A 15,109-nucleotide genomic window follows, 5' to 3' on the forward strand; every position below is an offset into this window, starting at 1 on the left:
TAATTTAAAAAAGATCAATTTCTGTGATTTTTTAAAATGTTCTCACTAGAGAACTACTATGCTTTGATTAGATACTACAGAACAAGGTTAAAAATCTCTGCACAGGGACTGGAGAGATGGCTCAGAGGTTAACAGCATTAGCTGTACTTCCAAAGGTCCTGAGTTCAATTTCCGGCAACCACATGGTGACTCACAACCATCTATAATGAGATTTGGTACCCTCTTCTGACCTATAGGCACACATTCAAGGAGAATGCTGCATAAAAATAAATCTTTTTTTTTTTTTTAAAGAAAGAAAGAAATCTCTGAACACATAAAAAAAAAAACTATAGACAAACATTTCAATTTGGTAATTTAAATATTTTTGCAAAAACTTAAAAACGAATCTTTTCATATGTAATTTCAGCGAGGAATGTTTGATTGCCCCAGATGAAGTGCTTGATTAAGAAATTTCTTGTTGGCAAAGGAATAAAAAGCACATTGTGCTCATAATAATCTTCAGTGAAGAGAGGTTCAGATGGCTTTTTCCCCTTTGAGAACAAATCTGCAATACTGGTTTTTAAATTAGAGACTAAATAGCCTTGGCTGATGAATTAAAAATTCAAATGAAATTGTGATAAAGGTGCTCATTATACTTGGAGGTAGGTAATCAATCAGCTAAGTTTACAGAAGGGAACATGCAACTTGGAATTCCTTCATCTCAGTTACAGTGAAATGAGTCAGATGAAGCCTTACGTTTTAAGGCTGATGACTAAGCACAGATAGGAAAACATAGACGATTCCAGTAAGTTGAGACAAGGGTAGCTATATAAGAAATGGAAACATATATTACTTCTGTGGTGCCTTGAATTTTTACCTTTCTCTTTCTATAGGCTAAACCATCCCAATGACTAACTTAAGCAGAAGGGGGATTTACTGGAACAAGATTGAGAAACTGGTGGTGGTTAAAGTCAAGAAGTGAGGGAACCAAGGTTAGCCTTGAAATGGTGTGGCTTCCCTGATGCCATGGAGAACTCCAGGCAGGGCAGCCTTTGGCCTATGAAGCTCTGGCTGCTAGTCTCTGGGTATCAATCTGCTCAGAGGATGAATGCTACTTACTTTCCTGTCATTCACTACAGATCCAAAATCTAAAGCAAGGACATTTATAGTCGACCAATCGTAGATCTCTTTCCCTCATGCTGGCTGACTGAGGGTATGTTGGGTGTTAAGTAGGGGGTTAGGGAAAGCCAGGCACGTGTGTGTGAACTTTCTGACCCCTGTAGTGGAAGAAACCATTTAAAACCCCTTGCACTTCCCACGTGGAGAGCTCTCAATGCAAGGAGGAAAGGGTCAGAATTTAGGTAGTCTCAAACTTACTAATGTTTACATTTTCCAAACTTTCAAGAATATGTGAGAATATTGCCCTTCCCAATAGAGAAATGTTGCTTCCTTTCTACAACAGAAGGCAATATGTCATTAAATTGCTAGTTTGTAAAAACTCAGGCAGAGGCTGGAAAGCTGGCTCAGAGGTTAAGAGCACTGGCTGCTGTTGAGCCATGCGGTGGTGGCACACCTCTTTAATCCCAGCACTCAGGAGGCAGAGGAAGGTGAATCGCTGTGAGTTCGAGGCCAGCCTGGTCTACAAAGCAAGTCCAGGACAGCCAAGACTACACAGAGAAACCTTGTCTTGAAAAACCAAAAAAAAAAAAAAAAAAAAAAAAAGCACTGGCTGCTCTCCCAAAGGTCCTGAGTTCAATCCCCAGCAACCACATGGCTCACAACAATCTACAATGAGATCTGGCGCTTTCTTCTGGTATGCTAGTGTACATGCAGACAGAACGCTGTATACATAGTAAATAAATAAATCTTAAAAATAAAACCTTGAAGAAACAACTCAGGTAGAACCATACATATGTGTACATGCAGCTACACTAACAGACCCACTGACTTTTCTTCTAATCTTGCTCCTCCTATTGAGAAAAGGAAGCATTTCTTTGTTCCAGACTAAAGGCTAAGCTAATGATGTCATTAAAGCCAACCATAGCATAGCCTCTAAATTCAAGAGGAAAAAATCTAATGCTAATGCATATGAGAAGAAAATGAATTCAGATCTAGAAAGGCAAATTCAGCCCTCAAAAAGTGAGGAAACGCTGTTCTGAGATGCCTCCAAGGCCACTTTAAAAAAAAAAAATTCTTTTTATAGCTAAGGTTTTATTCTGTTCTTCACATACAATCCTGGATGATCTCACAGCCTCTTTTTTTTATTACCTAGTATTTGTAAACCAAGAGCATTAGAAAAATCTGTTTACTTCTGAACTCAAGTTCACCTTAGTCTTATATTATCATCCATTGATCCATTGATATGATAATTATTCAGGTTGGTAAATACTGTGTCTATGCTATTATTGTTTTAGATTATTAATTCCTTTATAAGATAAGAGCCCTGTCTGCTTAACTGGCTGTATATAGCACCCAACATTTGTCATTATGTGTAAGACTTTTGTTTTTTGTTTTTTTGTTTTTCAAGGCAGGGTTTCTCTGTGTAGCCTTGGCTGGCCTGAACTGCCTTTGTAGACCAGGCTGGCCTCAAACTCACAGAAATTCACCTGCTTCTGCCTCCCAAGGGCTGGGATTAAAGGTGTGTGCCACTGTGCCCGTTCATATTTAAAACTTTCAATGTTATTGAACATAACAAAAATAAACTTTCCCTGACTATAGCAAATAAAATCTCTCTTCACAGAAGATGAACAAACAGTGGCCTGGAGTCCAAATACAGCCAACAACTATTTTTTTCAATAATAGTTTTGGGTCCTAGCACTCTGAGAGACAGAAGCAGGTGTATCGCTGTGAGTTCAAGGTCAACCTGGTCTATAAAGTGAGTCCAGGACAGCCAAGGCTACACAGAGAAACCCTGTCTTGAAAAACCACACACACACACACAAAAGATATTGAAAATGTATTGGGCCAGGCAGGGGTGGCGCATGCCTTTGATCCTAGCACTTGGGAAGTAGAGACCAACACATCTCTGAGCTCAAGACCAGCCTGGTCTACAGAGCAAGTTCCAGGACAGCCAAGGCTACACAGAGAAACTCAGCGTTGAAAAATCAAAAGAAACAAACACAAAAGTAATTAAGGTAAAATGAGCGTGAGGTCATGTGGGTGGCCCCTAATCCAAAAGAAGAGACTAAGATAGACCCCACAGACGTGTGAGAACATGATGAGGTGGCAGTCTGCAGGCCAAGGAGAGTGGCTTCTGAAGCACCAATCTGCTGACCTTGGTTGTGGAAGTCTAGCCTCCAACAAGTAAGAAAACTGCTTTCATTGTCCAAGCCATAGAGCCTGTACTGTTTGGTAAGGCTGCCTTAGCAACCTAGTATAAGGCTAGGCCATTCCAGTACATTTGGCCTGGGGAAAAGTGGAAATGCTTTCTCTTTGACACTGTTTAGGGAAGTGCCTAGAATGCTGACCTTAACTGATGACTCTTTCATTAAGGCAGCCTGTTTACTGTCACTCTGAGATAACTCTCATAGGGTCAGCTGAAGTTCACACTGCTTAGTACGGCTGGAAGCTTTCTTTCTTTTTCTTTTTTTTTTTTTCCTGTTGTGGTTGGGTTTTTTGTTTGTTTTTGTTTTTTTGATTTTTCAAGACAGGGTTTCTCTGTGTAGCCTTGACTGTCCTGTACTCACCTTGTAGACCAGGCTGGCCGCGAACTCACAGAGATCCTCCTGCCTCTGTCTTCTGAGTGCTGGGATTAAAAGTGTGTGCCACTCGGCTTATCATCATTATTTGCCTTTTTGCCCCTTTGTTACAGGATCTTACTCTATAGCCTAGGCTGGCCTCAAATTAGGGCAATTCCCTCACCCCAGTCTTCCAAGAGTACTGGGATTGAAAGACATGCCTGGCATGTCTTTTTGTTGTTTCAATCAATAAATGAATGATTAGAATGACACACTTGAACTCACAGGGATCCACCTGCCTCTGCCTCCCGAGTGCTAGGACTAAAGGCGTGCGCCACCATGTCCAGCTTACAGAGGAGAACAGAGACAGAGGGATTTACTGAATATTTACTGCATGCTTTGGGGGAACCAATGGCTTTATGCAAAGTGATTTGTTTAGTGGTATATTGGTAGTGGAGACGAGGGAAGAATCTAAATTTCTGGGCATTCCACATTAAAGTTACATAAAATAGTAAATAAAACTAAATGGCTTAGAATTCAAAGCACAACATGACTATAAAATATTTACACTGTCTTAAGTAAGTTTTGAGACTTCTGTAGCCTAGAACTTGTTACATGACCAAGCTTGGCCTCCAATTCACCAAGATCCACCTGCTTCTGCCTTCTGAGTGCTCTGATTAAAAGCATGTGCCACCATACCTGGTTTAGTAACAGATAATATATTTAGTTAGTTTGTTAGCTAGTTTGCTTTGTTTTGGTTTTAAGACAGGGTTTCTCTGTGCAGCCCTGGCTGTCGTAGAACGTGCCTTATAAACCAGGATGACCCTGAACTCACAGTGATCCACCTGCCTCGGCCTCCTGATTAACTTTTGAGAGAATCTCACTCTGTAACCTAGGCTGTAAGTGTTAAGGCTCTAAGGAGAATAGCCTCTCCAGTGGAGGTGTCACAGTTCTGCCCTGAGGGGAAAGGTTTCTCCCAATCAAATGTTGCAGCTCTGAAGGGAAAGGTGTCACAAAGTTAAACTATACAACAAACCACATACAAGAGATTTACTAGGAAAGACACAAGTGGGTGGTCGCCTCTATTGGGGCAAGAAGCACAGGAACTGAGCAGGTGACAGGCTTTATATAGGGTTTCGTGGGGGCAGAGTTTTCCCTGGGTGGAGATTTCCAGGGTGGAGATTGGTGAGATGGCAACCCAAGCCCAGGGATTGGTGGGATTTTCTCCCCTCTGGCTCAAACAAACTTCTAAGACCACATGTATACTGGCATAGGTCTTTAGTCTCAGCACTTAGGGATTTGAGGCAGAAGAGCTAAAAAAATGTCAGGTCTGCCTGTGTAGGATAAAAGGTCTAAACCCACTTCTGAGTTTAAAAGTTTACCAAAACCTAGCTGGGCACAGTGGGGCATGCCTGCAACCCAAGCACTCAGGGAGGCAGAGGCAGGCGGATCTTTGTGAGTTCAAGACCAGCCTGGTCTACGAAGTAAGTCCAGGACAGCCAGGGCTACACAGAGAAACTCTGTCTGGGAAAAACCAAAACCAAAACCAAACAAAAACAAAAAACAAAAAAATGTTCACCAAAACCCACCAATCCCAGCCGGGCGTGGTGGCACATGCCTTTAATCCCAGCACTCGGGAGGCAGAGGCAGGCGGATCGCTGTGAATTCGAGGCCAGCCTGGTCTACAAAGCGAGTCCAGGACAGCCAAGGCTACACAGAGAAACCCTGTCTCAAAAAACCAAAAAACAAAACAAAACAAAAAACCCCATCAATCCCTAAGCATGAAAACCCATCAGTCCCTGAGCAAAAAAATCCCATCTATCTGCCAGGTGTAGTGGCGCACACCTTTAATCCCAGCACTCAGAGGCAGAAGCAGACAGATCTCTGTGAGTCTGAGGCCAGCCTGCCTTACAAAGTGAGTCAAGGACAGCCAAGGCTACCCAGAGAAACCCTGTATTGAAAAACAAAAACAAAATAAGTTTATTTATTTATTTATTCATTTATGAATCAGAATCTCACTAGGTAGGCTTGGCTGACCTGAGCTCACTATGTAGACCAAGATGGCTTCTAACTCACAGAGATATGTTTGCCTCTGCCTCCTGAGTGCTGGATTAAAGGCATGCACCACTATGTCTAAAGGTTTCACATTTAAATTAAATACACATATTAACTTCAACATATTATATAATTCATTTTTCAAGACAGGGTCTCTCTGTGTTAGCCTTGGCTGTCCGGGACTCACTTTGTAGACCAGGCTGGCCTCGAACTCACAGCAATCCACCTGCCTCTGCCTCCCGAGTGCTGGGATTAAAGATGTGCGCCACCATGCCTGGCTATATAATTCAATTTTAAATTTTTTTTGAGAAAGGTTTTCTCTATTACATAGAGCCCTGGCTGTCCTAGGCTCACTTTGTGGACCAGGTTAGCCTCGAACTCAGTGATCTGCCTGCCTCTGCCTCCCAAGTGCTGGGATTAAACGTGTGCAGCACCATGCCCAGCTTCAATTCTCAATTTTTAACTAATTCTTAACTGACTTCTTTCTTTCTTTCTTTTTTGTTTTGTTATTTTGAGACAGGGTTTCTCTGTGTTATTTTGGCTGTTCTGGATCTGCTTTGTAGACCAGGCTGGCCTTAAACTCATAGCGTTCCACCTGCCTCTGCCTCCCCGAGTGCTGGGATTAAAGGTGTGCCCCACTATACCTGGCTACTAATTTCAAGACTTTAGTAATGTTTTTAAAACTTAAACAGCAAAATTAAGGAAGGAAAGATTAGTTTACTAGCTAAAATTTACAAATGGTTATACATTTGGGAATAAAATTCAAACTATCTCTTTTTCCCCTTGGTGGATTAGCACATCTCTTTTTATATAGACTTGGTCTCAAGGGACACATTATCTTCTGTACCTCACTTCAAGTCTAGTTGCAGAATTCAAAACATAAATGACTCTACTCAGGTTAGTTTTATTATAAACACTGTTTCTTCAGATATGCTTTTTTTTTTTTTTGACAAGCATTTGCCTAATTGTGTAGTTAAAGTGAATTTTGATGAACTTTTGTTTCTAACTTATTTTTTAGTTGAAATACTGAAACAAATTTAACTTTAAAACACTGTCAACTGAGGTATCACTGTTCCTAGTTCAAGGAACTTTCACTGGGTTGTTTGTAATGGGAACTGAGCTATGTTACCCTAAACAAGTTGCCATGTGTGCCTAGCAACAGCAGCTAGAACCTTCTGTTGTGGAAGGTTCCCTAGGAGTGAGATGGGAGGAGAAGCAATAGAAATAGATGAATCTGTTTTTCCTAGTAGGTGGATAGAGGCCTGGTTGTTTGAGGAGGAAGAGGCTTTCTGAGAGATAGTGTTTAGATTAACCTATGGTGGCCTAAACCCTATGGCTGCTGGAAACTAGGTCCCAGCTTACATCAAGAGCCAGGCTCTGACCTGGGCGTATATTTCCCGATGTTCAGCAGACCACAGAACTGAAGGACAGTAGTGCAGAACCTTCTGTGTGTTTACTTATACAGAAGAACAATTAGGCTTAGTTTATTAAGCTGGGCACAGTTAACTAATGGTAGATAGAACAATTATACTAGCATATTACAGAAATTCACTGAAGCCTCATGAGTTATTTCTGGAATTTTTCACTTAATGTTTTTGTTTTACAGTTGTCCAGAGGTATCTGAAATCATAGAAATTTCAGATAAGTAGGAACTACCGTATTTAATAGTTTAAAGAGATTACAGATTTAGCTCACTTCAAAGCAGCAAACACAATCAAAAGACTAAAAATCTAAAAATAAGGTAAAATCTTGGCACCATGAAGTTATAAATCAACTACAAAGAACTCTTCCTGGTTTCGAAAAATGTGTGATATTTTAGAGATAATATAAAAACCTGAGCTGGATGTGTTGGCTCACACCTATAATCCCACAGTTGAGAGGTGGGAAGATGAGCTGGGCATAGTAGCACAGGCCTTTAATCCCAGCCCTCGGGAGGCAGAGAGAGGAGGATCACTGTGAGTTCGAGGCCAGTCTGGTCTACAAAAGTAAGTCCAGGATAGCCAAGACTGTTACACAGAAATCCTGTCTCGAAAAACCTAAAAAAAAAAAAAAAAAAAAAAGAGGGGGTGGGTGGGAAGATTTGCCTGGCAGTGGTGGCATGCTTGCTTTTGATCCCAGCACTAGGGGAGGCAGAGGAAAGCAGAACTCTGTGTTTGTGGCCAGCCTGGTCTACAGAGCCAGTTCCAGGACAGCCAGAGCTACACAGAGAAACCCTTTCTGGAATAACCAAACAAACAAAACAAGTGGTGGCAGATCAGCCCAATGGCTACACTGTGTGTTCCAGGCCAGCTTGGGCTACAGGGTAAGCCCCCGTTTCAAGACCCAAACCCTAGCCAGGATAGTGGCATACACCTATAATCTCAGCTTTCAGGAGGTGGAGGATCAGGACTTCTAGGCCAGTCTGGGTTCCAGAATGCCTTATTACAAAAACAAAACAAACTCAGACAAACCCAAACCCAACCAAGCCAAAAACCAAAAACCAAAACCAAAGCAAAACAAGAAACAAAACATCTAACCACCCAGTGTGTGAGAGGTAGAAGTGGTTCTTTTTTTTTTTTTTTTTTTTTTAAGTGTTTTTTTTTTTTTTTTTAATTGATGTTCATGAGTTTACAGTGAAAAAAGGATAGGCTGAGCATGGGGCAGAGGCATGTGGATCTCTGTGAGTTCGAAGCCAGCCTGGTCTCCACACCAGTTCCAGGCTAACAGAGAAACCCTTTCTCAAGAACAAACAAACAAACAAAAACAGGATTACAAATTCTCTGCTTTCACAGCCAAAGTTGGAAGGAAAAGCAGAGTGGGGAGTACTAAGTGGTATCGATCTGAGGACAGGTCTGTTTATTTCTCAAGACAGGGTTTCTTTATGTAACAGAGCCCTGGCTGTCCTGGACTGGTTTTGTAGACCAGGCTGGCATCGAACTCGCCTGTTTCTGCCTCCCTGAGTGCTGGGATTAAAGGCGTGTGCTACCAGCCCAGCTCTAAGGAAAGTTTACTTTTTTTGTTTTTTGTTTTTTCTAGACAGGTTTCTCTGTGTTAGTCTTGGCTGTCCTAGACTTGCTTTGTAGACCTACAGAGGTGTGCACCACTACGCGCGGCTCTGAGGACAGTTTTAATGTGAAATTACTATATACTGCATAGTATTAGAATTCCATTTTTTTCAGTTCTCCAGAGCAAGTTGTTTGGCTAAACCGAATTCTGTCAAAGATGTGTCGATTTTCCCAAACTAAACTAGCATCTTTATTCCAGTAGGACTCAGGAATGTCTGCAATAAGTCCCAAAGTTAGGAGTTCTTTGCTCCGAATATTTTTCTGTCCTTTTAGGACCTCACTGTTCATACAGCTTAAGACATTTTGGGCCTTGGGAGGCAGAGGCACACACACACACTTTGGGTCGGGGCTGTGGAGAAGTGGGATGTAGGTAAAAAACATGCGTGAGTAAAGGAAGGATCCAGACCTGAGAAACTGACAAGCTCAGAGGCAGCTAGGAGCGAGCGTTCAGGCACCGCCTGGCCTCTACCCTTCCGGGGCCGGCCGGCGGCCGCGGAGGAGGTGAGACCAGTTTCTCCGCTCCAGGAGCGACCGCGCTCGGGACAAGGGCGGGGCGCGTCGCTTGCTCCGGGATGGGCGTTGGGGCCGGTGACTCAGAGCTTTCCTCCGGGCCACGCCCTCCACCGGCCCCGCCCACACCACTAACCACGCCCCCGCCCCAGTTGGCCCCACCCCCATAAGGAGGAGCCTCGCCCCCATCTCCGCCCCAGTCTCGGGGCGGGCCGGAGTCTGAGGAAGAGGAAGGGGACGAGGACAACGAGCGACGGGCGGCGGAGGACGCGGAGGAGGAAGGGGAGGCCGACCAACAAGATGGCCCCTGCTGCAGGAGCAGCCTCAGCAGCAGCAGGTGGGGGGCTGGAGGCGGCGCTGGCGGTGGCGGCTACGGCCGTGGTCCGGCGGCCTGGGACAGAGTCAGAGTCGATGGTGGCAGCGGCGGCGGCGGCGGCTGCCGCGACGGTGGCGACGGCCGCAGGGACTCGGAGCTGAGAGGAGCTGCTGCTCGGACCAGCGCGGTGAGCAAGTGGCGGGCGGCGGTGTGGGGAGCGGGGCGGCCGCGGCCGAGAACAATAGGCAGCGGCGGAGAGGATGGGGCTGTCCACACCCGCCCTGCGCTCGGGACCGGCCTCGGGGCTTGTCAGTGGCCGGCGTCCTTTAGGCCTCAGGCCTCCGCGTGCGGCCCGGAGGGCCTGCCGGGGTAGGTAGGCCGAGGGGCGGTGCGGACGCCGCCTTGGACGCGGGGAAGGCTGGGGAGGCTGAGGCGGGATGGGGTCCGAGGCTCGCCGGTTCCGCGGTCCTTCGGAGGACAGCGAGCAGGCGGAGAGTTGCTCGCAGGAAATGTTGTTTGGACCCCTGTCTGTGCGGTGGGGGGAGGGAGAAGGCGTCTGTAAACAGCCGTCGCTCCTGCCTTGCTGCCAGGCGTGGCCTCTCCTCCCCAGCCCCCTTCCTCCTCTGGCCAAGTGGGTTTTAGGGTGTAGGTTTCCCTGGAGTTCTTGGAGATAAACCCTATTGGACAAGGCGAAGCCATGTGCAGGTGTCTTTTTCAAAAAGACTTAAGTGCCACAACAATAACAAAAACGCAGAATGTCTTGGTGAAGGATGAAGTAGTTAAGGGGTGGACCTTTCCGAGCATCATTCTAAACATCAGGTCTCTGTAGATAACACTGTACTCACACCCCTGGTGAGAGTGACCCTAAACAGGGGCTCTTTTGAAGCAGCAATAATATAACACTTGACATCCCAGAATAGTCTGTGAAACTGGAAACAAAGCCACTTAGTGGCAACGCCGAGATAGATGGTTAAGGTTTGAGCAGAACTTTTCCAACTAGCCATTTTGAATTGTTTATGACAGAAGAAATCACATTTACCTTTCTCATAAAGTATGTATTTTCTGGACGCCCTTCCTTAGGAGAGAGAAATGGTTCATCTGTCCCCTTGGGATTACTTGCATCTGTCTCATGTTATAATACTACTTTTTGCCAATTTGCCCTAAAATTTACCCCCCCCCCTTTTTTTTTCTTGTTTGAAATTTCATATTTAAAGCCTACTTTCTAAGATTTCAGAAACTTCTAGCCTGGCATTGTGATCGTGCCTGTGAATCCTAGCACTCCGGAGACTAAGACAGCGATCCTGAGTTCAAGGCTGACAAAACCAGTCTCAAAAAATCAAATCAACCAATCACAACACCAAACAATAATTTTACTGATAATTTTCAAAAACAAGGAACAGCTGTGGTTCTGTTTTAAATGGCTAGGTTTAGGGTGAGACAGCCTTCCTTTTGTATTAGTATATTATACTGCAGTAATTTCTTAAAATTTCTCGGGTGTGGTGGCGCACGCCTTTAATCCCAGCCTCCCTAATCCCAGCAGTAGGGAGGCAGGGGCAGGCGCATCTCTGTGATTTCGAGGCTAGCCTGGCCTACAAAGAGAGTTCCAGGACAGCCAAGGAAGGATACACGAGAAAGCCTGTCTCAAAAAACCAACAAAACAAAAAACCCAAAAACCAAACTTAAAAGTTAATTTTTTCTCCTAATGCAATTTTTCAAGGCATTCACCACATTTTCAAATGGAGGGAGAAAAGGTGAATTATATTCCAATTTCTACCTGTATATACAGAAAATTGTATTTACAAGCTTGAATGCATTCAAGAAGACTGCTTACTGTTTGTTCACTTTCAGGATCTAGGGGCTTTGCATTTCTTCCTTTCCTTTTATTGTTTTGGAGAAAGGGTCTTGCTGTAGCCCAGGCTGGCAGGAATTAACATTCTTCCTGTCTTAGCATCCTGAACACTGGCTGAGTTAATATTCTTAAAAGGAAAGTTAACTTGTACAAAAAAGATTGGTTGATAGCTTTTGCCAATTCCTAGGGCAAATTTCTAATTAAAATTTATCTCTGTCCTTGTTACAAGTATTGTTTAATAACATGAAATTAATTAGCAGTACTAGATTCAAGAACTACTGCAAGAACTGATGGTGAATAATTATATAAAATATGGAAATTGAGCTATCTTGTTTAGGATTTGGAGTACAGTAGTATAATAAATTATCTGTAAACTTATTTTATGCCCAGCATAGTATTGTCCTGGATGCTTTGATTTTTTTTTTTTTTTTAATCTTGGAAAAACAATTTTTATATTACATAGTTTCTGCTAATATGACTTTTTTGGGGAGGTAGTGGCTGAGAATTTCAGAACACTTTCTTTTTGTTGTTGAAGACTCAAATTGGTGGATTTTCTTTTCATACTGAATTTTATTAGACATAGACTATCATGTATGAAGTATTGTAATGATACTTAATGATACTTAAATTCATTTGTAGCCCTAAACATATCACAACAACTACATAATACTAATTTGTGAATTTGTAAACTTTTAAGTTGTAAAAAAAACCAAACAAACAAACAAAAAAAACCTTCATTGTCTCATTAAGGATTTGCTAATCTCATTTGATATAAATTTTCTGAAAATAAAGACCTTCAACTAGGGAACCCGGGAGAGATGGGTCAGTTGGCAAGAGTGCTTGCTGTGTAGGTGTGAGGGCTTAAGTTCAAACCCCAAGCTCTCATGTAAAAATCAGAGTATGGCTGTCTATATCTGTAATATCAGTACTGTGGTAGAAAAGAGACAGGAGGGTCACTGGCGTTTGCTGGTCACCAGCCTAGCCTCAGGTTTTGTGAGAGAGCTGTCTCAAGGGAATAAGGCAGAGAGGGACAGAGCAGGACACCCAGAGACCTCCTGTCGCTTCCCAGTGAGCATATGGGTGTATGTATCTATGCACACATGCACATATTACACATACACACGCACTTATTACACACACCATACACAACACACACACACACACACACACACACACACACAAACTAAATTTTTTTTTCTGGGGTTTGGAGGATCCAAGACAGGGGTTCTTTGTGTAGCTTTGGTTGTCCAGGCTGGCCTTGAACTCACAGATATCTGCTGGCCTCTGCTTCCTGGGTGCTGGCGTTAAAGGAATGCGCCCAAAAATCTTAAGATCATTAAATGGTAGATTTTTTAAAAAATTAGATATTGACCATTTGTGAGCAGAGCCAGCATCCTTATTTTTATTCAACATTAAAATGTTTCTTTAGGGCATTGTTTGTATTTATGTTTTGTCAAAACTGTTTGATGCCTCATTTTTCATATCTTCAGTATCAGTGTATCCTTATATTTTCAGTTTATATTTTTAAAGAACTGTTTAATTTATAAAGCTTTGAGACTGTAGCTTATGGATTAGATTTACAGTTGAGTATGGTAGCTCATGCTTATAACCTCAGATGTAGGAAGACTGCCACAAGTTTGAGACTATTCTGGCCTACAAGGTGAGACCTTGTCTTTAAAAAAAAAAAAAAAGAACAGCTTTGCTTTATATTATTTTATTATTATTGGGGTTTTTTTCGAGACACAGTTTCTCTGTGTAGACTTAGCTGTTCTGGGCTTGCTTTGTAGACCAGGCTGGCCTGGAACTCACAGTGACCCACTGCCTCTGCCTCCCTGAGTACTGGGCTTGTGCCACCAGCATTTTCTTAGTAATATTCAGAGTTAAAATATGTTTGATTCCTATGATAAATTGGAAAGAAGAATATTGTATATCATTAAAAAAATTACAAGATTAGGGAGTGTATGGCTCTGTGGTAAAACGCGTGTCTAGCATTCATGAGGGCCTGGGTTCTGTCCTCATCCTATACGACGTCATCATCACTAACAGAAAAGCCCAAGCTGTGGGTAGTGGCTCTTAGCGCTGTAAAGGTGGAGTCAGGAATTTCACTGCAAGTTTGAGGCTAATTTGTGCCACAGAGTAAGTTCCAGATGAGTCTGGACTAGAATGAGGAGGCCCTGTTTCAAGGAAACAAGCAAAGCCGGGCAGTGGTGGCACAGGCTCGTAATCTCAGCACTCAAGGAGGCAGAGGCAGGCTGGTAATCTCAGCACTCAGGAAGGCAGAGGCAAGCTGATCGATGTGAGTTTGAGGTCTACCTGTTCTATAAAGCAAGTCCAGGACAGCCAAGGCTACACAGAGAAACCCTGTCTCAAAATCAAACAAACAAAAAAGGTACTCAAACCTAGGTCTTGTGACACAAATGAGCTGACTGCAGCCACCATATGTGTCGGTACTAACCCTAGAAGCATCTTCTGTATTGACAGGTATCTGTTTTTCCCACTGTGAATTATGACCCCAGCTTTCTGTTATTTGTACACTGCCAAAATCCTCCTATGATCAAGATAGTATAAATTTGAATTATTAAAGAAATGCTTGATTTTCTTTTTGGGTCCAAATACTATAAAATATGTATTCATATTTTAAAATTTATTTTATTTATTGCATATGAGTGCTTTATTTGGAGAAGAGGGCATCAAATCACATTACAGATGGTTGTGAGCCACCATGTGGTTGCTGGGAATTGAACTCAGGACCTCTGAAAAAGCAGGTGGTGCTCTTAACCATTGAGCCATCTTTCCAGCCTGTACATTCATATTTTTATCTTCAGTTTTTATTTTATATGTGTGAGTGTATGCATGTCTGTTTGTATGTGCATCATCCTGATTGTTGCAGAAGTCAGAAAAGGACGTCAGATCCTCCAGATAGTTGTGGGCCACCATGTGGGAATGAAAAACTCAGGTTCTCTGCAAGAGCAACAGGTGTTCTTTAATATCTCTCCAACCCCTAGACATTCATATATTTTAAAAATTTTTATTTATTCATGTGCTTTATGTATATGAGTGCTCTGTCTGCATGCACATCAGAAGAGAGGGCATCAGATCCCATTACAAACAGGTGTGAGCCACCATGTGGTTGCTGGGAATTGAACTCAGGACCTCTGGAAGAACAGCCAGTGCTCATAGCCACTGAGCCATCTCCCCAGCTCGAAATCCCTAGTTTTAGGAAGACAGGTTTTTGGTATTGCTGCAGTTTGTTACATAATTACTAAATTGTACTTTTTAATTACTTCATGAAAAATTAAAAATAAATTTAATAATATTTAATGATGTTAAAGCTAGGTCATCTGATACTTGAGGTTCTTCATTGATGGTCCCCCCCCCCCTTATGCCATGGATCATTTAGAATTCTGTAGTGTCTTCAAGATCTTAAGGGCTTAATATGGAATTTGATGGGGTCTAATTAGTCTAATTTCATATATCTATAAAGTGGTCAGTCTCCCACAAAGTGAAGAACAAACTGTTAAGTGATCCCTGTTTGTTGACTGTCTCGGGTCAGCATGTTCCTTGGCAGGGTTTTCTGACCTGGTTTAGCTTTGGCTCTGACTATATTTATGCTCAGGAGTTAGGTATTCTTCAGTATTGGGTTCAGAAAGACTTCCCTTTCAGATTGCCCTATACTAGA

The 15,109-nt window shown here is 42.8% G+C and overlaps 1 protein-coding gene across 1 annotated transcript in view; it reads left to right on the plus strand.

Annotated features, from left to right (window-relative positions):
- Window positions 1–9,487: 9,487 nt before the first annotated feature.
- The window catches only part of Rc3h1 (ring finger and CCCH-type domains 1), a 69,716-nt gene continuing 64,094 nt past the window's right edge, over window positions 9,488–15,109 (plus strand). The window contains exon 1 of the mRNA XM_051147673.1: window positions 9,488–9,768. The gene's annotated coding sequence lies outside the window, so the exon portion shown is untranslated. The remainder of the gene's footprint in view (window positions 9,769–15,109) is intronic.

Source organism: Acomys russatus, chromosome 6 (genome assembly GCF_903995435.1).
Source record: "Acomys russatus chromosome 6, mAcoRus1.1, whole genome shotgun sequence".
NCBI classification, from domain to species: Eukaryota; Metazoa; Chordata; class Mammalia; order Rodentia; family Muridae; genus Acomys; species Acomys russatus.